At 37.1% G+C, this 24,029-nt stretch overlaps 1 protein-coding gene and 1 pseudogene across 3 annotated transcripts in view; one reads left to right on the top strand and one right to left on the bottom strand.

Annotated features, from left to right (window-relative positions):
* The window catches only part of EFCAB2 (EF-hand calcium binding domain 2), a 131,387-nt gene that overhangs the window by 28,476 nt on the left and 78,882 nt on the right, over positions 1–24,029 (top strand). The window lies entirely within an intron of this gene.
* Positions 17,941–19,426, bottom strand: LOC131410349 (serine/threonine-protein phosphatase 2A 55 kDa regulatory subunit B alpha isoform-like; annotated as a pseudogene).

Raw genomic sequence — 24,029 nt, 5'->3', positions numbered from 1 at the left:
AGGATGTTGGGGGTGGGGGAAGTCAGTTACAGGAGATTACCAGAAGAGCACAGTAAACAAGAGTAAGGTTATTATCCAGATTTAAGGCCTCACCTTTCACATTGATAAGTTTTTAGAGATGCGGTCATTCCCCCTCTTCCCAGTACAGAGAGGGAGAGACCTTTGCAAATGGAGATTTCCCTTACAAATGTAAATGTTTGGTAAACATGGCTTTGATAAGAATGGGTTTAGCAAGGATCCTTCCAGTCTGTTGATCAGTTAGTGGGCGGAAGGTCAAAGTGTCTTTCATAATATAATTGAAGTAAAGAGAAGTATTTTGAGGTGGCCAATTCTGATCTCCCACACTAGACATGTTTCATGTGACTATTAGGAATTTAATTACTCTCAATCAAATCTATATAACTTACTTTCCTGAGCTACTAAGCAACTTTCCCAAGTTAGCAAAAATTAGGAATGATAATGGGTTACTTTTACTGAATATTATTATAGTTCAGGTGGTACCTTTCAAAACAACCTTGTGAGATAGTCATTCTTGATATTGTCCTTTTTACAGATGTGAAAACCTGAATACTTGAGCAGTTAAGTAACTTGTCAGAAAGCTGTGAGTGGTGGAGCTGATCTGCAGCCCAGGTAGTCTGGCCCTAGACCTGTGGTTAACCATTCCACTGTACTGCAACCTAGAAATGGTGGCAAAATTTGTTCAAAGTAAGATGTTAATAAGGTAATTTTTTATAATTAACTTAAGCCCATACTTTATTCAGATTTCCTTCATTTTTACCTAATGTCCTTTTTCTGTTCCAGGACCCCATCCAGGACACTACCTTACATTTATTGTCATGTCTCCTTGAGCTCCTCTTGGCTGTGACAGTTTTTCAGAGTTTTCTTGCTTTTGATGAACACTTTGACAGTTTTGAGGATTATTTGTCAGCTATTTTGTAGAATGTCCCTCTATTGGAATGTGTAGGATGTTTTTCTTGCAGTTAGACTGGGGTTATGGGATTTGGGGAGGAAGACCACAGAGGTAAAGTGCCATTTCATCACATCATATCAAGAGTGCATACTATCAATATAGTCTATATCACTGTTGATGTTTACCTGGCTCACCTGGCTGAGGTAGTGTTTGTCAGGTTTCTCCACTGTAAAATTACTCTTTTTTACCCCCTTTCCATACTATACTCTTTGGAAGGAAGTCACTATTCATAGCCCACACTTAAGGAGGGGGGAGTTATGCTTTTCCTCCTTGAGGGTGGAAGATCTACATAAATTATTAGAATTCTTCTGCACAGGAGATTTCTCTCTTTTCTCTTATTTTTTTGCTTACTCATTCATTTATGTGAGTATGGACTCAGGACTCATGGATATTTATTTTATACTTTGGGTTATAAGCCAGTACTACTTTATTTATGTTGTTGCTCAAATTGTTCCAGCTTTGGCCATTGGGAGGGAGCTCTTTTAGTTGGCTCCTGTGTCCCTTTGATATAGCCCCATCAATGTAAGTTTGTGTTTATTTTTTCTTTTTGTTTAAAGCACTTCCTTACTTTCTGGCAACCATATACTCTGGGAACATCCTTTATATTTCTTGCCCCTGTCCTAGAATCAGCCATTTCTCCAAACAGCCATGGTTCTTTTTATTGGATAATGGTATTAGAAACCAAGATCTAGGGGCCAGCCTGGTGGCTTAGTGGTTAAGTTTGTGCACTCCACTTTGGGTGGCCCAGGGTTCACAGATTTGGATCCTGGGTGTGGACCTATGCACTGCTCATCAAGCCATGCTGTGCCAGCATCCCATATACAAAATAGAGGAATATGGGCACAGATGTTAGCTCAGGGCTAATCGTCCTCAGCAAAAAGAGGAGGTCAGGGCCGAGATTCACCAAAAAAAAAAAAAAAGAAACCAAGATCTATGCTCACTGCTACTGTAGTGTTGTTGCTTCTAGGTGCTCCCAGCTGACAGAGCAAGGAAATATGTGTTCACACTAACCTGTATCTATACACATACCTATAAAGGTTTATATATGTAAACATCAGAATTTATATTATGCTGCACATGAGCTCATATTGATATCTCCAACTCTAATCCATTATTACATGGATCATTCTAACCTCCTACTATTGCTCTGACAATTTCCACTCTGACAATGAGAAACCTGGCTCCTACCATACACTATCCATTTATTTTATTGTTCAGTTCCAGTATACATGTGTAGCAGTGTCAGAATTAACTCGTACCCCTGTGGGAAACAACTTTATCAACTAGAGCACAGTGCTTACGTGCAGTTCCTTTTGTCTTTAGTCTTACAGATCCCATTTATTTCTAAAGTTACTTAGCATCTTTCCTCTTGCATGTCCTTCAGTGAGATTGTTTCATACATTTGTAATACAGTTTCTTTTGTCACAATCTGCATCCCATCCTGGGACTGCCTCAACCTCCTAAATGATTTTAAGTGGCATATATTAAGGTTCACTCTGTGTTATATAAAGGTCTATGGGTTTTGACAAATGCAATATCATGTATCCATTGTTATAGTATCATACAGAATAGTTTCACCACTGTAAAAAATTCCATAATGTGTTCAACCTTCTCCCCTCCCTTTAAACCCCTGACAGCTACTGATCTTTTTCCTGCCTCTAGAGTTTTGATTTTCCAGAATGTCATATTATTGGAATCATATGGTATATAGCCTTTTCAGACTGGCTTCTTAGCAATATGCAAGGTCCTACATATCTTTGTGTGGTTTGATAGCTCATTTCTTTTTTATCACTGAATAATATTCCAGTGTATGGATGTACCACAGTTTATTTATCTATTCACCTATTGAAAGACATCTTGGTTCCTTCCAAGTTTTGACAATTATGAGTAAAGCTTCTGTAAACATTCAAGTGCAGGTTTTTGTGAAAACATGTTTTAAACTCATTTGGGTAAATATCAAGGAGTGTGATTGATGGATCATATATGACAAGACTGTGTTTGCCTTTTTAAGAAACTGCCAAACTGTCTTCCAAAGTGGCTGTACCAATTTGCTTTCTCCCTAGCAATGAATGAGACTTCCTGTTGCTCCACATCTTTGTCAGCATTTGGTATTGTCAGTTTTTTGGATTTTAGCCATTCTAATAGATGAATAGTGGTATCTCATTGTTTCTAATTTTCAATTCTTTAATGACATATGATGTTGAGCATCTTTCCATATGCTTATTTGCTATCTATATATCTTCTTTGGTGAGGTATCTGTTCCAAACTTTTGCCCATTTTAGCCTCAGCTTTATTGAAATATAATTGACAAATAAAATTATATTTAAAGTATACACTGAGATGATTTGATGTATGTATACATTGTGAAAGGATTTCTTCCATCTAGTCAATTAACATATCAATCACCACATATTTTATATGTTTTTTTAATATATAATATATATATGTGTGTGTGTGTCAGAATGCCCATTTTAAAACTTGGGTTGTTTTTCTTTTTCTTGAGTTAATAAAGTAATCTTTAATGGACAATTTATTTTTTGGTATTAGTCTTTTTGATTATTATTCTGGTTACATTTATTGAGAGCTTGTTTACTATGAGCCAACTTGATGCTAATCTCTTTGCATACATTATTACATTTAATCTTCATAACATCTCTTTGAGGTATTATTCTCACTTTATAGATGAAGAAATAGGCTAATAGGAGGCAGGGTCTGTTTCATCAAATATGTGGTTAGTAATAGGCAGGGCTTGTTATGCTGATACCTGCTATTTTAAATTTTTATATTAATGCTCCAAATTTCTGGAAAATCATGTAAACATCTTGACATTTACCTAAAATCAGCAAACAAGTATCCACAAGGAAACTACTTTTGCTTGTCATTCAGTACGTTCAAGTCATTTTCATGTGGCTGTTAAAAGAAAGACATTAAAAGACATTAAAGAAAGCTATGAAAATTGACTCTCTGGACTGATTAATTCAAGAAAAAATCAGTTGGTTTTTATAAATGGCCTTTTACACTTTGTGACTTTGTATGTTTCAAACCACACCAAAAAACAGAGATAGGAATAGCTGATGGGGAGCTGAAAACTACAATAAGCTTTCTTGTAAACCATAAAATGCAGTTGACAGACATCTTTTTATAGATATGTCTGTGATTACACAATACTTTGGGCTAGAAAATTTTTTCATCAAGGAAAACCTTTCCTTAAAATTTATGAAAGCTGTTTACAGTAAAATAGCAAACTATGACAAGATAGAATGCTATCCAGCTCATTTTAAAGCTACGTTGGACCACATTTCCCTTAAAGTGTAGACAACAGCAGCAGTGGAACACATTAATTATATGCTTAGTAAGGAAAAGTTTTTTTTATACTACTTCTAAAATAATTTTTCAAACAATGAATTCTTTATAAAATTGAGAAAATGACAAATCTGGATGAGAGAGGGAAGGTAAAGGAAAAGTAATCTGATTTAGCAAAATTTGTTAAGCAACTAGGGTTTACAGAAATAAAGGAATGAATCTGACATAGTTCCTGTATTAATTAACTATTGCTATGCAACCAATTATTCCCAAACCTAGCAGCTGAAATCAACAAACACCTTTTATCTCACACAATTTCCAGATGTAGCTTTACTGTGTGATTCTGGCTCAGAGTCTCTCACAAGTCTGTGGCTCATTTACATGGCTGTTGGCAGGAGGCTGGAGGCCTCAATTCCTTGCTGGTTGTTGGCAAGAGGCCTCTGTATCTTGATACATGAGACTCTCCGTATGCCACTTGAATGTCCTTACAACATGGCATATGACATCCACCAGAGTGAGTCATCCAAGAAATGGACAGAGAAACAGAGATCAAGACAGAAGCCACAATATCTCATATAACCTAATCTCAGAAGTGACATACCATTATTTTTGCCATATTCTATTGGTGACATAAACTAACACTGGTATAATATTGGAGGCAACTATACAATGGTGTGAATACCAAGAGGTGGGGATCACTGGGAATCATCTTGGAGGCTGGCTGCCCTAGTCTTCCCATGGGTCCCAAATGATTCACATCCCTCCCGCATATAGAATTTACTCACCCTCTTCCAAGGCCCACTAAAGTCTCATCCCATTATAGCATCACCTTGAAGTCCAGAATGTCATATCTAAATCAAGCCCAGGTATGGATGATATTCCTTGACTGTAGTTAAGTACAGCTCCTTGAGTACAGTTTCTCTCCATCTGTAGACCTGTAAACTAAAGAGACAAGGTATTTGCCACTTACCACCCAACATACAATGGTGGAATAGGTAAAGGATAACCTCCATAGACACTTCTATTCAAAAATGGTGAAAATAGGAGAGACACAGGAGTCAGGGGTCCATAAAATCCAGCTGGGCAAATGTTGGAAGGTTCCTACTATTGGTCTTACTGTTCAGAAATGATTCTAGGTGGCTTTTAGCTCAGCCCTCTGGGCTCTTGGTTCTACCCTCTGTGTCATCCTCCCTTTTATGAGAGATAGTAAATGTTTTCAGCTAAGCAGTTTTCTAAACCTGTTTCCTGCCAACACAATTTTTGGAAATCCAAAGACTTTTTTCATTTTGTACTGTCTTTATCCCCTTTCAGTCCGAATTGGAGGTGTTTCTGCAAATACAATTCTCTTTAAATCTTCATGAGTCTCCTGTGAATCTTACTGTCTATTAGACAAAAGCCACATATACAAATTTATTTGAGGTAATTTCTCTACCTTGGGCGTCTGCTGAGACAGCTGAGAGACATTAAGCTTCTTTTGGAGCTTTATTGTTTGATTGAAAGGATCTGTGGGACAGGCTCTTAAACTCATTAAAAGTTCTTTTGCTAGTTTGAATGGTACTCTGAGACACCATATTTGATCTTCTTGAGGTCTTAACAAAGGATTTTACAGACACATAGTTGGTTTCATGTTTAGACTGTTTTCCTGGCAGTGCCCAAAATTTAATCTTTGCCCAGGAGCCATTTCTTATCTTAGCATCTGTTGCCATTCAGAGAGGCAGGGAATTTTCACAACTAGCAATTCCTAGCTCCTTTTTGTTTAACAGTCTTTCCTTTAGTTTATCTTCCTCCTCTTGCATTTTATATATGCAAAGAGAGCCGGGGAGCACCTTCAATACTTTTCCTAGAAATCCCTTTATCTAGACCACCTGGTCTAGATTCATTAGGCATGGGTTCTACTTTCCATATTAATAGCAATGTTTTTTTTGTGTGTGTGTGAGGAAGATTGGCCCTGAGCTAACATCTGCCAATCCTCTTTTTGCTGAGGAAGACTGGCCCTGGGCTAACATCCATGCCCATCTTCCTCTACTTCATATGGGATGCCGCCACAGCATGGCTCCACAAGCAGTGCATCGGTGTGTGCCTGGGATCTGAACCAGCGAGCCCTGGGCCGCCACAGCAGAGCACGCGCTCTTAACCGCTTGCGCCACTGGGCCAGTCCCTTAATAGCAATTTTTATACTATTCATGAAAAGGATCCCCTTTTGCAGTTTTCAATATGATTTTCCTCACTTTCCTTTAAGCTCTAACCTATTACCTACTCAAAGGCTAGCACTGCCTGACTCAAAACCTCTCCCACATTTTTATGCATTTGTGATGGCAGCATCTCACTTTCAGACACCAAAATTCTGTATTATCTATTACTATTATCTATTTGTTACCTATTTTGTGGTAACAAATTACTCCAAAACTTAATGGCTTAAAATATTTTTTCTCTCATACAGTTTCTGAGGGACAAGAATCTGGGAGCAATTTAGCTGAGTGGTTCTTGTTCAGAGTCTTATTAGGTTGTAGTCAAGATGTTGGCTTGGGCTGGAGTATCTGCTTCCAAACCCACCCACTTGGTCATTGGTCATTCAGTTCCTCCCTGGCTGTAGGCCTTACTTGCTTACTACCTGGGGCTCTCCATAAGCTGCTTGAGTGCCCTCACAATATCCAGCTGGCTTCCCCCAGAACTAGTGATGAAAGAGAGGAAGGGAGTGAGCGAGGATGAGAAAGAGAGAGTAAGAGAAAGAGAGAGACTAAGGTAAAAGCCTAATATTGGAATTGACATACCATTACTTCTGCCATATTCTGTTGGTCACATGATCAGCCCTGGTATAATGTGAAAGGAGACTGTACATATGTGTGAAAACCAACAGGTGGGAATCATTGGGAGCCATCTGGAGGTTGTTTGCCATGTTTCTGCCTTTAGGAGTTTCATAGTCTAGTGAGCATTTATTAGTGCCTACAGGTTCTAAGCACTGTGTTAGATAGCCACATGTTGTTCCTTTGGTATTTACAATCCTGAAAGGAAATCCTACCCCAATTGAAGCTTAAAGATATCAAGTATCTTGTTCAAGAACTCACCAGAGAACATAGATTTGAACCTAAGTCTGGAAAAAAAAAACTTGGGAACCTAGGCCTTAGGTAAAAGAGTGGATAAATATTCCATAGGATTATTGTCTTTGTATTTAAATATGAATTTTATTCAGTATACTTATGTTCAGCAGTAGCTGCTTGACCTCTGTTTCATATGTGGGCAGCTCTGGTCAATTATCTTTTGTTGTATTCCCTTCTCTATATAGCTCTGACCTTCTTTATCTGTCCTTTCTCAACCTCCTACTGACTTTCTTCTCACCACTTTCCATGGAGTTCTTTGGAGCCTCAGACTTATTCTAATGTAAATAAACTTTACAAATACTCTTTTTATAGAACATCCCTCTCATCTCTTTTTCTTAACTTAATCATGGATTTCCTTCTGGAATACCATTTCTTTTGGGGCCATCTTGAGTAAAGTCTATTCATTCTCTCCTGTCTTTTTGTCTTCAGGTAGTAAGTTGAATCACCCCACTTCCAATTCCAAATTATTGCTCTTTCATTCTTATATAAAAATAAAAAATTCTTCTACATTTGAAATTTTTCCCATCTTATTCACCTTTTCTCTTAGTCACTGTCATTTATCAGTCTCCCTCTATCTTACTCTTTGTTAATCAAAGCCGTTGGCACTTTTTTATCAGTTTTCTGTCCATCCCAAATTTCACCATCATTCTGGGTGACCATTAAGTGACCATGTAGACCATGCATCCAACACACTAGTTTCATAATTTCTTGTTCTTTTCAACTTCAATGACCTTCACTTCCATTCCTTTTCAACATCCTACTCTCATCCCTGTGAGACACTTTGAAATCTTTACTCTTTCATTCTATTAACTAACCACAATCTCCTAGATTTCCAGTGGTGCTGTGCTTCCATATGTATATATAAAATACTTACTATTGGATCTTATCAAGACCTCTAGTTTCCTTGATCCTTCTCTCCCCTCCTCCCTCCCAGTTTATCAATCAAACACAATTGATTCTGGCTAATGTAAGTAGAAAAGCAATTTATTAGAAGATAGCAGGGAACTCACAAAATCAACAGGGAAGCTGGAGAACCAGCTTGGACAATGGGCAAGAAACAAAGGTTCAGCAGCCTGTACCACAGCTAAGGTGAGGCTACAAGGACAATCTGGTTAATGTGCCACTGCTGATACCACTGCCCCTGCACCACTGCTACTAAATTCTTCCTGTTATTGTTTCTGCCATCCCCATAGGTGATTTAAAAATTGTCTCTATGTTTTTGTCTTACCTCCTTAAGATTCAAAGTCTTGTAAAAGAACATATGATTGACTGAGCCTAGGTCACGTACCTGTTCCTTTGCCACCAGAAAACTGGGAGACAGAAGATCTATCCTCTTTGGCTTACTTAATGAGAGAGAGGACATTATATTCTGCTAATATATGCAACAGAGATTCCCACCAAATAGGAAGAGTATTTGGATCTTGCATGCCAAAAAAACAAAGAAGGAAAAGGAGAGGAAGGGAAGGAAGGAAAGAAGGAGGAGGAGGTGAAATTGAAGGGGAAGGAAGAGAAAGAGCAGGAGGAAGAGGCACCCATGCATATCTATTGCTAACTCTGCTGGCTTGGGTAGAGAGAGAGGGAAATTTTCCTTAAAGCTGCCTGATCCAACTTCAACATCCTTATTCTCAGTAGATCTTGCTTTGTATTTCAAAAATGGTAGCCATCAGGCCTGAACTTCCCCAACTTATTGCCTCTACCTTTAAAAATATCTTCATCAACACTCTCCTTCCTACCTTGCTTTAGTTATTTTAGTAGAAGAGCTGTTCCTTCTTTTGTTCAAGGTTAATTTTCTCATTTGTTTTCACAATCTTATCCACTCTTGTCTTCTCCAGGACTTTCCTTCATTAATTAAGCCTTCCTTCTCTTTAGTTAAGATTATTTATCAATATCTCTTTTATGCCAAACATTGTTGAATGCTAGAGATATAAAGATGAGTTTGATATAGCTTTGAAGGACTTAGTATTTAGTGGGGAAGACAGACACAAATAATTGATTGTGGTGCCACAATTTAATCACAATCATGATTATTTGTGTAATTTAATATCTGATTGTCCATGAGAATGTCAGCACATCTGTTTGATTCTCCACTGTGTCTTCAGTGTCTTGTACATAGTAGGTGCTTAATAAATATTGCATGAATGAAGAGAGGTAAGCAAAGGGTGCTATGGAATCACAGAGGACATGTTCTTGGCCCAGCCTAGGGAATGAGAAAAGGAAAATTGGGAGTGTGGGTGGAGTCTTGTAGGGGGAGATTGCAGGAGCAACATCTTCAAGGTTTAGAAGTCAGCAGGAGAAAAATGAGGGGACAGTACCAGGCAGAGAGAGAAGCAGAAACTAAGGTAGGGAATGAGGAGGAGGTGGATGGTTTGAGCAGTTAGGGGTTAAATAGATTTATTAACAATTAACATCTGAGTGTTTACACACATACTTAACATATGTTTACATACATATTCTAAGTATTTTATATACATTTTCTCGTTTAATAGTTAATAATGTTCTGTGAGTAAGGTATTATTCCCATTTTATCAAAGAAAAATATCTTCAATGCTTAGGGAAACTAAATACCTTGTCCAAGGTCACTTAGCCCATAAAGGTTAGAGCAGGGATTTGTTTGGGGTTCTTTCTGGCTGCAAAGCCTGGTGTTCTTTAAAACTACCCTGTTATACTAAGCCTCTGGGGTACTTTGTAAAAATACAGATTCCTGGCCTTACTCAGGATACTGGATCAGAATTTCCAGGGGCAGAGCTTATGAGACATATTTTTTTTCTTTATTGTGAAATCTTTGTTGTACATTATTGTTTGTCAGTCACTATATAAATGCATCCCTTCGCCCCTTGTGCCCACCCCAACCCCTTGCCCCTGGTAACCACCAAACAGTTCTCTCTGTCCGTGTGTTGGTTTATCTTCCATTTGTAAGTGAAATCATGTGGTCCTTGTCTTTCTCTTTCTGGCTTATTTCACTTAACATAATACCCTCCAGGTCCGTCCATGTTGTTGCAAATGGGACGATTTTGTCTTTTTTCATGGTTAAGTAGCATTCCATTGTGTATATATACCACATCTTTTTCATCCAATCATCAGTTGAGGGACACTTGGGTTGCTTCCGTGTCTTGACTATAGTGAATAATGCTGCAATGAACATAGGGGTGCATAAGCCTCTTTAGATTGTTGATTTGGGGTTCTTTGGATAAATACCCAGAAGTGGGATAGCTGGATCATAAGGTATTTCTATTTTTTAATTTCTTGATGAATCTCCATACTGTTTTCCATAGAGGCTGTGCCAGTTTGCATTCCCACCAGCAGTGAATTAGGGTTCCTGTTTCTCCATAGCCTTTCCAGCATTTGTTGTTTTTTGTCTTGATGATTATAGCCATTCTACCGGGTATAAGATGATATCTTAGTGTAGTTTTGATTTGCATTTCCCTGATGATTAGTGATGTTGAGCATCTTTTCATGTGCCTATTGGCCATCTGTATATCTTATTTGGAGAAGTTAGACACACATTTTTAGCAAGGTTTTGGGTGATTCTCATACAACTGGCCCGGTACTGGTGGTCTCACTCTTAAGAATCACTGCACATAGTTTCAAGAGCAAGGCAGGAATAGCTGACCAGATCAGGGAGATTTTCCACTGGATTGCTAAGGATCTTTGACTTTATCCTGCTGATGATGGGGAGTTTCTGAAGGGTTTTAAGCTGGAAAGTGATGTAATCAGATATGCATTTTATGCACTCCACTTTGGCAACAATGTGAAGGATGAAGTTAAAGGTACAAGATTGCAGGCAATAAGAACTTATATCTTCCGATTTCTGTCTTGACTGATTTCTTCCTTTTTGCCCACAAACATTCTCAAATCTCTAAACATTTTTTCTCTTAGTCCTACCAACCTTTCAATTGTGTTAGTTTCCTCTTTTTCCTTGCTAAATTCTAAAAGAAAGTTATACTTATTGCCAGATTTCAATCAGTTCAAGAAATATTACTTCCCATTTTCTTCATTACTACCTCACCCCTAATAATCCAGCTTTCCTACCCCATTACCGTGTCTTCATCAGGGTCATCTTTCATTCAATAAACATTTATTGAATTTTATTTGCAAGCATGATCCTTTCTCAGATTTCAGTTTGAAATGATAACACCTGGGAACTAAGAAAGGAATCTAAAAGAATCTAGAGAACTGGCCTGTGGAGAAATCAGTCAACAAAATATTAATGGGCTAACCTGTTTAGACCTGGTGGCATGAGCAGATTGCTCACAGGCAATTATAATTCAAAGAACCCTCCATCTGAAGATGGATGAAGGATCTGTTGGAAAATTAGTTTGATTTTGGATAGGTTGAGTTTGAAGAGGTGAGATATGTAGTAGAAATATAGGACTGTCACTTGGGTGAGGCAGGGCTTAAAGATAGACAAATAGACTTAGTAGTCCACAATGTGAAGTGTTAAGACTCTGGGCGTGCATAATTAATGCATTAAATTCATGAAATGTTTTTGTTATAATTTGTATATTTGTAGTTGTTTATATCTTGAAAACAAATGTTTCTGCTAAAGGAATGACAAGTGTATCATGAGGGGTTTAGTTTATCATGACCTATTAGAACTTAAAATTACAAAAGGATTCAATTTGACTTTTGGGTTTTGATCATAATCATATGAGAACTTCTCACATGGTTGCATTTTACTAAAATAAAAAGGCACTCAGTCTCCTTTATATATTGTATTTACTCCCTCCCCCCGTTTTCTATGTTTTCTATTCAAGTTATGTTTTCCCCATTTTAGTATTTCTATTCATTCTGTTTTTCTCACTATTGCCTTATTCCCCACTAAGTTGTCTCTGTAAAGAATGAAAATCAGGGGCCGGCCAGTGGCGTAATGGTTAAGTGCGCACACTCCGCTACTGGCAGCCCGGGTTCAGATCCCGGACACCTACCAATGCACCACTTGTCAGGCCATGCTGTGGCGGTGTCCCATATAAAGTGGAGGAAGATTGGCACAGATGTTAGCCCACGGCCAGTCTTCCTCAGCAAAAAAGAAAAAGAGGAGGATTGGCATGGATGTTAGCTCAGGGATGATCTTCTTCACAAAGAAAACAAAAAAAAAAACCCCAAAAGAAGAATGCAAATCAACCTAATTCTGTTCTTAAAGTTTAGGGTCAAGTTTTCACTGTTTTTTCTTGTTTGCTTTTTTTTTTATTGTTATGAAATGTTCCCTGAAGCAGGATAAGCAGAAATATACTAAAATAAGACTTGCTTGCAAACCTTCATGTCTGGTTAGAACCCCTACTGTAGTATCATTGCATGATCTATAATTTTTAAGACCCTCTGGTGGGAACATATTAAAAATAGGCTGTAAAGGGCCGGCCCCGTGGCTTGGTGGTTAAGTGTGCGCGCTCCGATGCTGGCGGCCCGGGTTCGGATCCCGGGCGCGCAACAAGGCACCACTTCTCCGTCCATCCTGAGGCTGAGTCCCACATACAGCAGCTGGAAGGATGTGCAGCTATGACATACGACTATCTACTGGGGCTTTGGGGGAAAAAATAAATAAATAAAATCTTAAAAAAAAAATAGGCTGTAAAACTTGACATAGCCAAAGCGGTTATCTTCAGTAGGAAAGAAAAACATAGGACCCCTGAGTCCTACTTCATTATATGCCATATATTAATATAAAATTATACAATTCTTTGTGTCTTTTGTACAACTATTTACAAGTATTATAAAACTTATAGATTCAAAGCTTCTCATGAAGAATTACTGGTATATCAATCTTAAATGACAACTCTATTATATGATAATATTTATTTACTATCTAAGCAATCTGGTTTTTTTTTTTTTTTGGTGAGGAAGATTGACCCTGAGCTAACATCGGTGCCCATCTTCCTCTATTTTTTATATGGGATGCCACCACAGCATGGCTTGACTAGCTGCGTGTAGGTATGTGCCTAGGATCTGAACCCGTGAATCCTGGGCCACCAAAGCAGAGTGTGCAAACTTAACCACTACACCACTGAGCTGGCCCTAAGCAACTTTTTAAAAACAGTGAGAGGCAGAGTAATATAGATAAAAGAATAGCATCTTTGGTGCCATACAGACTTGGGCTTGAATCTTCAATTTCCCAATTTTACTAGATATTTGTCCTTACATCACTCATTTAACTTTTTAAGCCTCAATAACCTTATCTGTTAAATAAGGATATTAGTGCTTACTCCAGATGATTTTTGTGGGAAATAATAGCACCTCACATCTAATGAGCACAACTGTGTGCCAGGGTCTCTGCAGACACTGTTCCCTTTAATCCTCACAGCAACCTTTCACGGTAGCTATTATTATCATTATTTTTATCATCATCATCATCTCCACTTGATAGATGAGGAAACTGAGCCTTAGGGAGATTTGGTAATTTGCTGAAGTTGGTAAGAGCTTGGGAATTCAAGCCAGTTTTGTCTGACTCCAGAACTCTAGCTTCTAAATAAAATCATGTATATAGAACACTTAAGTTGTGTCTGGCATATAGTACATGCATAAAATTTGTTTGTTCAAACCTATTCCCCACACTCATCTTGGTAATAAGGCTAATATGCCCATCTTTCACATTTTAGGATAGAAAGTAAAGATGATCTTCAAGTTACAAATCCCAATTTAGCGCATGAAAAATAGCTTATGTTTTTGAGTGCTTACTATGTGTCAAGCACTTTATATATAATGTTTAATGCCCACAATGGTCCTATGGGATAGGTACTATCATTAGCTCCATTTTACAGACTGAGGACTAGGGCACAGAGTCCCTAAGTAACTTGCACAAGATCACATACCACCTGGCAAAGCTGGGATCTAAACAGTGAGTCCAGAGCATATGGACCACATTGCTTATAGATGTTTGAGGAACACAGTGCCTAGTGTATAGTGGGTTAATGTTTGTTAATTGAGTAAATGAATGAGTGAACTAATGAATGAAACAAACATGGCCTCTCCTTTACCTCTCTCACTCCAAGCTTCCAGTTAGTAACTAACTTATTCTGTTAACACCATCTGAAATTATCTGAACTATTTCTTCCCCATCATCTTCATTGTTTCCATTCAAGAATTATGTAGTTACTGTATTTAAGTTCTCAAATGTGGCTAAATATGGTGATGTGTGTCTGTAGTTACAGGTGCTTGGGAGAGCAAGGCTGGAAGCTTGCCTGAGCTATAGAGTGCAATGCTTATTTGCTATTAGCATTGTTTATCATCCATGTGGTTTATTCATTTATTTTCTTATCATTTAATCATTCCTATAATAAATTTTATTGAGCACTAAGTACTTGCTATGTGATACAACAGTGATGAGGACAGTTGAGAAGGCTAAATGACATCTAAATTCCCTTTCAACTCTAGATTCTGTGGTTTTTAATTGTTTTTTTTCCTCTACTGACCTAAATATGTCATCAGCCAAACACTACGTGGAATTTTATCAAAATTTCTATAAAATCTTAATCTGTGGTATGTTAATAACTAATGAAGACACAGTGGACTACAGTTAGTACCAACTTACAATAATGTTACATATGTACAAATATATAGAGAGAAGCACTTTGATTACCAAAATATTTGTAAAAATTAGTGATAACACATTCACATTACATTTCATTCTAATAAACGTATAGGTAAAAAATATATTTCTCTTTTTTTTTTTTGCTGAGGAAGATTTGCCCTGAGCTAACATCTGTTGCCAATCCTCCTCTTTTTTTTTTTTTTTTTGAGGAAGATTCACCTTGAGCTAACATCTGTTGCCAATCTTCTTCTATTTTTGTATGTGGATCACTGACACAGCATGGCTGCTGATGAGTGGCATAGGTCCACGCCCAGGAACTGAACCCATGTCGCTGAAGTGGAGCACACTGAACTTAACCACTAGGTCATGGGGCTGGCCCCAAAAATATATTTCTTAAAATATAATCATTTCCTCAATTATCTCCTTTGTAATATTCTAAAGATTTTTTTCTAGATAAGTTATTTTTTATGAAATATTTTAAAATCAGAGGCATTATTTCAATTGTTTTGAAATGTTGATTTGAGCAGTGTAAGTTGCCAAATATTTTTGCAGACATCTACATCCATTATTGCAAAGACGTATTGTTATGCTTTCATTTAATTTGAATAGTTTATTTTTTTTCTGACAACAGTAAAACTTTCTAAAGCTTTCATTTGGCTGTTACTAGGTTAATACAGCTGTCTGACATATTACCATGGTATTTTAGCCAAAAATGATGAGACCAGGTCTTATATTTTGGAAAGAATATACACAGTCAGTCTGGTTTTTTTAATTTTTTAAAATGAAAAACCTAGTTAAATAAAAGAAGTCAGGGATACTTAAAAAAAATCACCAACCAGAAAAGGACAGAAAAGGGAAAGTGATGCTTTCGTTTGGTCTGGCTTGCAATTGGCTTAACCACCTGGAACCTTGGATAATAGTCTTCAGAAGGAGTATTAGAATTGTTCAACCCATTTTATTATCTGAATCTGTGCCCTTTAATTTTGTAACCAACAATAAATTTGAATTGGGATGAAGTATATTTATTTACTGTGCTGTCTACTCTGTTCAAGATCTATTCTTTGTACTAGTTCTGAAATGTGATAGGGCAGCCTGTCCAATAGGCACTATCGTCTTCTTGAGGTCTGGGTTTACTCTCTCAGGTGGCATTGTCAGCTACCAATATGACTGTTGGAGTCTGTCAGAATGATTTCAACCTTGCCTTGTCTTAATCTATTTAAATAACAGACTATTTAAAGATTTTAAATAAATTATTTTCCTCCATAAGAGTTCATTCATGTCTAGGCCCAGTGTTTGAGCCTACCTGTGATGGTATATTTTGAAACAGAACCTCATCTATGCCCAGATTCAACCATAGTAATTAGTATGTAATACATATATAGCCCTTAATATGGATCAAACATTAATCTAAATTCTTTACACATTTTAACTAATGTAATAATTAACCAAACTTAAGAGGAAGATGCTGTTATGTTTTTATTGTGGTAAAATATGCATAACTTGAAGTTTTCCATTTTAACCATTTTTAAGTGTATAGTTCAGTGACATTAAATACATTCATATTGTTGTACAACCATCACCACCATGCATCTCCAGAACTTTTTTATCATCCCAAACAGAAATTTTGTACCCATTTGATAATAATGCCCCATCCTCACTCCCAACCCCCCTCTCTTGGCAACCACCATTCTACTTTCTGTCTCTATGAACTTGACTGTTCTGGGTACCTCATTTAAGTGGAATCATACAGTACTTGTCCTTCTGTGTCTGGCTTATTTCCCTTAGCATATCTTCAAAGTTCATCCATGTTGTAGCATGTGTCAGAATTTGATTCCTTTTTAAGGCTAATATTCCACTGTGTATATATCACATTTTGTTTATTCATTCATCTGTCAATGGACATTTGAGTTGTTTCCACCTTTTGGCTATTGTGAATAATGCTGCTCTGAACACTGATATACAAATATACAAATATCTGCCTGAGTCCCTTCTTTTGGTTCTTTTGGGTATATACCTAGAAGTGGATTTGCTGAGTCATATGGTAATTCTATGTTTAGTTTTTTGAGAAATCTCCATACTGTTTTCCAAGGGGGATACTATTATTATCACCATTTTGCAGATGAGGAAACTTGGGCTCAGAGAAGCCAAGTAATTTGCCTACAGACTCATAGCTGGTATGGGGACAAGCCAAGATTTGAACCTAGATAGTCTGGCTCCAGAGTCAGTGCTCTTAACCAATATACTATATTTATTGTCTCTATTGTGTCAGTCTTAGTAACAGTGGAATACTTTGTTTTCCTAATTGGAGAAGATTGACTGACATCATTTGGAGTTTTGGGAATTGTGCTATATAAACCAATATTTTTATTCTTAAGAATATTTCTCTTCTTGGGTTGATTTTTTTTTTTACATGACTAAATTGGGTTTTTTTTTTCCCATTCTTTGTCACTTTTATTCAGTACTAGTTTTTGTCCCCTTATTTTTAGTGCCAGACACGGCAAAGAGTGATTACAGCCAACTCTAATTAAAACATTTGTTCGCAACATATATCCCCTTTACTGCTGACCCCAAACTGACTCATTTTGTGCGTTCATTCATTCTTTTTTTTAATATACCACTACCAAGGCTAGGTGGAGGGGGCAAAGGTAAAAGAGATGAAGGGGAAGAGTCCAGGAGGCCAGAAGAGGAGGAATGCTACAAGCCACAGTAAGAAAGAGCTGTATTTAATTTAAAAAGGGAGGAGAGGTGTACCCCACAAATGATACAGTAATGAGGTTACACAATTAAATCCCATAAGCATGACTGAAGGCTTTCACTGTGTTTGACCTCATCACAATGGAAGGCATAAAAAGTGGAGTAAATCAATATTGATACAGTCCAATCTAGTCCATTAGGCAAGATGGTACAAGAAGTCATTTAAATTAAAAGTGACCTACCCTTACCTAAATGGCTAGCAGACATGGAGAACACCACAGTGATGAATCCACAGAGCTATAAAAATGTGTTGTCAAATGGCACCTTGTCAAATACTGGAAAGGTATGCCACAATGGACCTCTCTCTTTTTTGGGTATGAATGCTAGATTCAACTATCTCAACTAAGCAGGAAGTGGGCTCTTCTGCTAGGAATGCCAATGCTAATTCACTTTGTCTTGATATGTATACAGATTGTTTGTAGTAGCTACAGCAATGATATTTTCCTTGGGGTGCCAGGCCATATGAAGTATTTTCTTGTTGACGTCTAGGCTCTCCACACTTATTTCATCTTTTTTTTCACTTGCCACTTCCACAAACTTTGTGTGGCTGCAGAACCGTGTCAGGTTTATTGTTTTCCTGTGATGCTTCTAGGGTTATGTCTCACTTTGCATTCCTGCCAAACATTCTAAAGAAATTATTGTAAGATCCAGTCATGACAACACTGTCAGATCCATTCCAACAGCCTTCAAATTTGTCAAATATGCAGTCATTTTCATGCAATGAACCAAGTTTACTTCTGAGGTATTCATGCACCTGGTATGTTTCCACAGGCCTGATTTCCATATTTAAGTCCCAAATTTTGACTGACAAATAGTCTGTAGTCATCATATATCAACCACTATGGCTGAATTTTACATCAGAAATAGAGGAGATGGTTTCAAAAAAAAAAAAAAAAAGACCTGTGACTGGGATCTTCAGGTTCTTCAAACAGTTTAGAATGCCTATCACAGAGGACAGATGCCCTCATGTCACATAACTGAATAGTTCATTTACTGCTGTTGTATACAAATGTGTTTACAGCTGTTTGGATGGAATTCTGCAGCTATAATCACCTCTGTTAGCTCTTCCATATTGGCAGGCTTAATATCCACAATATTAAAAATCCTGCCTGTAATTTCCAGATGCCAAATGTTAATCCGCAAATCATTTGCAGATAAATAGGTTTTGTAATACTATTAATAGAAATTGAATGGCTGTGATGTGTATGAGAATTGGCAAATATTCTTTGTGGACTGGCCTCAACCATTAGATCCATGGGCCTAAAGACTGGCACTCGTAGTATAGTGACTATAGTAATATCTCTATATCGTTTATCTTCCTTTTTCAGGTTATACCTATCTTGGTTTTTGTCCTTTTTACTGATTTTCCATAATTTTATTTGTTTATCATTGGTAGATGATAAAAGCTAAGCAGCATTTTTCTGGGGTAGCCACATAATTTTGTTGATCTTTTCTTCTATTTCTGAACATTTCAAGTAGTCAAACTCTGGTTCATGCCTCTGAAAGGTGCTGTAAACATTATATTCTCCTTTACTATGAGACTGGATTTTGTTCTCTTGCTCCTATTGAAAGATGATGACTCTACCACCTTTATCTCCTGTTGCTAGTAATTCCCCAGAATGATAAAATTCTACTGCAGAAATTATATCTGCTTCTGCTACAACATCATCTATTGCTCCTTTCACCTGAGAAAAATACCACTGAGTATCATTCCCTCCTCCAGCTCCTGCCATGTTGCACTGCAAATGGTGACCCTGCTGGGTTCCTCGGGGTCTCTGCTTCCTCTGACTAAATTGTTTTAATTCCTGCTCTTAAGACTTTTTCAAAACAGGCCTAGATAATTATACAGGAAACTCTTCATCATTATTTTACAAAACAGAAACAACAATAATAAAAGAACACTAACACAGTGTATCAATAACAAGAAGCCTGGCTCAAAGTACTCCCACTGAAAAACTTAGCAACATACCCTTTGAAATGATATTCTATACATTGGCTATTTCTCTAGTATTTTCCAATGCTGCTTACTTTCAGCATCTATGTAAAAATTCATCTGATGCTGTAATCTTAGACCAAAGTAGCCTTAGAAATATAGTAGAAAAGCCCTTAATTTCTCGCCTTAACCTGTGTGCCAGATTAACATACAATAATAGCCATTTCCTTTCTAAAACATCTTGATTCTCAGAATACCTTTCATCATTAAGTATAATGTTATTGTGGGTTTTTCATAAATGCCCTTTTATCATGTTAAGGAAATTCTCTTCCATTTCCAGTTTTCTGAGTGTTTTTATCATGAAAGGATGTTGAATTTTATCAAGTACTTTTTCTGTGTCAATTGATATAATCATGTGATTTTTTTCCTTCGTTCTATTAATGTGGTGTATTACATTGATTTTCATATGTCGAACCAATCTTGCACTCCTGGGATTAATCCCATTTGGTCATAGTGTATAATCCCTTTTATATGTGACTGGATTTGGTTTGCTAGTATTTTGTTGAGGATTTTTGTGTTTATAAGGGATATTGGTCTGTAGTTTTCTTTTCTGCTGATGTCTTTGTTTTTTGTATACGGGTAATACTGGCCTCATAAAATGGATTGGGAAGTGTTTCTTCCTTTTAAATTTTTTGTAAGAGTTTGTAAAGGATTCATATTAACTCTTCTTTAACCTGTGTTCTTTAGATATGACACTATATATATGTTTGCATCTTAAACTTATGATTTGGAGCATATGGCACAAAAATATATTCTACATGATAAGTAACGCAACAGAGACATGGTCTACAATATGGTATGTAACTTTCTCTTTCAATATTGGAAAGGTAGAATAGAATGTGTGTAAAAAATTCTGATGAGACTACTTCTCTCAATTCACTGATTAATTACAGGATGATAAGAACTTCCTGTTAAGCCATTTTATCGCAATTTTTTACTCAGGGTTAATATCCTTTGGCTGCAGGTATATTAAAAAATGATGGAAGAGCATGAAATAATGGCAGCATATTTATCATATAGTATTTGGGAAATGTTTAGTCTGTCTCTCCTATACTAAGGCTTTTGAGAATATTTCTACCACTAGATTACTGTAATCCACACAGATTTTCTGGACAATTGTTAAGTAACCTGGATTTGAAAGGGTAAGATTGGGAAAGGAAATTATCATAGATAGGCTCGAGAAACTTTTGGCCATTATTAGTAGTTTAAAACAAATATTATTTTATTTTATTTTATTTATATTTTTGTGTGTGTGGAAGATCAGCCCTGAGCTAACATCCATCATGAAGCCTCTTCTTTTTGCTGAGGAAGATTGGCCCTGGGCTAACATCCGTGCCCATCTTCCTCTACTTTATATGGGATGCCACCACAGCATGGCTTGACAAGCAGTGAGTCGGTGCGCACCTGGGATCTGAACTTGCGAATCCCCTGGGCTGCCACAGTGGAGTGCACACACTTAACCACTACACCACTGGGCCAACCCCAAAACAAACATTATTTTACTACAAAATTTTAAGCAAACATTTTCATATTGGAATCATTTGGCAGGGAAATAAATGTGAGAAACCTGTTAAATGTCTGTTAAGATGCTGCCAAATAAAATGTTTATTTTACAGGGCTACATTTGATTTAATGCTAGTATATATTTGCTATAATAAAATGCATTGCCTTGGCCACTGTGTCCTAACAACAAGTAAAAAGCTAACAGACTGAAAAATCAATAACTCTTCTTGGATTCATAAGAGAGGGGAAGCAAACTACTGCTCCCAAGGCTGGAGAGACAGACAAGTGGATGCAGGGAGTCACAGCTTAGCAGAGCAGAGACTCACAAGCAGAAACCACCATGGGAACCAGTGTCTGGGTAGGAAAACCTGAACTATAATTGATGAATTACTGGGGGCTCAATGTGGACAAGTCTGAGAGTTAAAAACTCCAGGGGGACCTAGTCATAACACCCACTGCCCACTTTTGTGAATTTTACCTCCTGGAGCTCGACCAGGTTCCCATAGTAAATATTGGAGAAAAAAACCCTTTGTGCTTCCAGTAAGAGAAGGGAAAAAGGAACCATTTTGAAATACTCCAGGCCTCTCTGTTCTTAACAAGGCTTGCCCTCAGGAGAAACTAGTAAATCAAAACCTAACCTGCTGGGATGCTATCAGAGCTTAAGTGACCTGAGGGAAGGGAAATACTCAGCTCCAATCACATCTAGCCTTCCATGTGGGAAAAGGGAAATACCCATCTCCAGTCCACTCTAGCCATCCTGTCTCACCTAATGGGAGAGAAAAAAAAAGAGAGAAACACTTGTGAAGTTCACAGTCTAAAGGCACGGGTTCACCCAAAGACTGAAACCTAATCATAGGACTATAGAACACCCTCCCCACCCCCACACCTCACTACCACATCATTAAAGGCCCATTTACAGCAGGTCCTTTTACCTGGTACATCATGTCTGGTTATCAAGCGTAAATTATAAGGGATACCAAAAGGCAAAAAACACACTTTGAAGATGCAAAGCAAACATCAGAACCAGATATAGCAGGGGTGTTGGAATTATCAGTCAAGGAATTTTAAAAACTATGATTAATACGCTAAGGGCTCTAATGGATAAAGTAGACAACATGTAAGAACAGGTGGGCAATGTAAACCAAGAGATGTAGTTCTAAGAATAAAAAAGAAATGCTAGAGACCAAAAACACTGTAACAGAAATGAAGAATAATTTCAATGGACTTACTAGAAGACTGGATATGGCTAAGGAGAGAATCTCTGAGCTTGAGGCTGTATCAATAAAAAATTTGAAAACTGAAAAGCAAAGAGAACAATGACTGGAAAAAACAACATCAAAAAATATCCAAGGACTGTGGGACAATTACAAAAGGTGTAACAAACACGTAATGGGAATACCAAAGGAAAACAAAGAAAGAAAGAAACAGAAGAAATATGTGAAATGATATGACTAAGAATTTCCCTAGATTAATGTCATACATCAAACCACAGATCCAGGAAGCTCAGAGAACACTAAGCAGGATAAATTCCAAAAACACTACACCTAGGCATGTGATTTTCAAACTATGGAAAATCAAAGATAAAGAAAAAAATCCTGAAACAAGCCAGAGGGGGAAAAAAATCTCACCTGTAGAGGAACAAAGATAACAATTGCATCCAACTTCTCCTCAGAAACTGTGCAAACAAGAAGAGGATGGAGTGAATTATTTTAAGTGTTCGGAGAAAAAACCCACCAACCTTGAATTTTTTATCCTGAGAAATTATACACCAAATAAATGAAGAAAAGCTAGACTTTGTCAGACAAACAATAGTTGAAAGAATTTGTTTCCAGCAGATCTGCCTTGCAAAAAATGTTAAAAGAAGTGCAAGGAAAATGATATAGGTCAGAAACTGGGATCTACATAAAGAAAGGAAGAGCATCAAAGAAAGAATAAGTGAAGGCAAAATAAAAATTTTATTTTTTTATTCTTAACTGATCTAACAGATACAGTTTGTTCAAAATTATAATAGCAAAAATGTATTCAATTATATATGCTTATGTATATATCTTATGTATATATATGTATGCTTATAAATAAATGAAATGTATGACAGAGTGATACAGGGAATTGAGGGAGGAATTAGGATTGTTTTGTTATTATAAGATACTCAGACTGCTCGTGAAATGGTATAGTATTATTTGAAAGTGAGCTTGGATTAGTTGTAAGTGTATATTGCAAACTCTAAGGCAACCACTAAAAAATTTTTTTTTAAAAGTTTGACCAATTGTTAAGAAAGGACAGAAGATGGAATCATATAAAATGCTCAATTAAAACTGCAAAAGGCAGAAAAAGAGTGGAAGAAAAAAGTAAGAAAAAACAACAAGGGCAACTAATAGAAAATAGTAACAAATATGGTAGATAATAATCCAACCATATGAATAATCACTTGAACATCAATGATCTAAATTCACCAATTTTTTCTTTTTTGGTGAGGAAGATCAACCCTGAACTAACATCCGATGCTGATCCTCCTCTCTTTTTTTTTTTGCTGAGGAAGATTGGCCCTGAGCTAACATCTATGCCCATCTTCCTCTACTTTATATGGGATGCCACCACAGCATGGCGTGACATGCAGTGCATTGGTGCCCGCCCAGGATCCGAACCCATGAACCCCAGGCCACTGAAGCAGAGCACACACACTTAACCACTTGTGCCACCAGGCCGGCTCCTAAATTCACAGATTAAAAGACAGAAATTGTCAGAGTGGATAAAAAAACAAGACCAGACTGTATGTTGTCCACAAGAGACCCACTTTAAATGTAAAGACGCATATAGATTAAAAGTAAATGGATGGAGAAAAAATAGACCTTAAAGAAACTGGAAGTAGCTATGTTAACTTCAGAC

Source organism: Diceros bicornis, chromosome 1 (assembly GCF_020826845.1).
Source record: "Diceros bicornis minor isolate mBicDic1 chromosome 1, mDicBic1.mat.cur, whole genome shotgun sequence".
NCBI classification, from domain to species: Eukaryota; Metazoa; Chordata; class Mammalia; order Perissodactyla; family Rhinocerotidae; genus Diceros; species Diceros bicornis.
The sequence above is the reverse complement of the archived record's forward strand: the minus strand, read 5'-3'. Positions and strand labels throughout refer to the sequence as shown.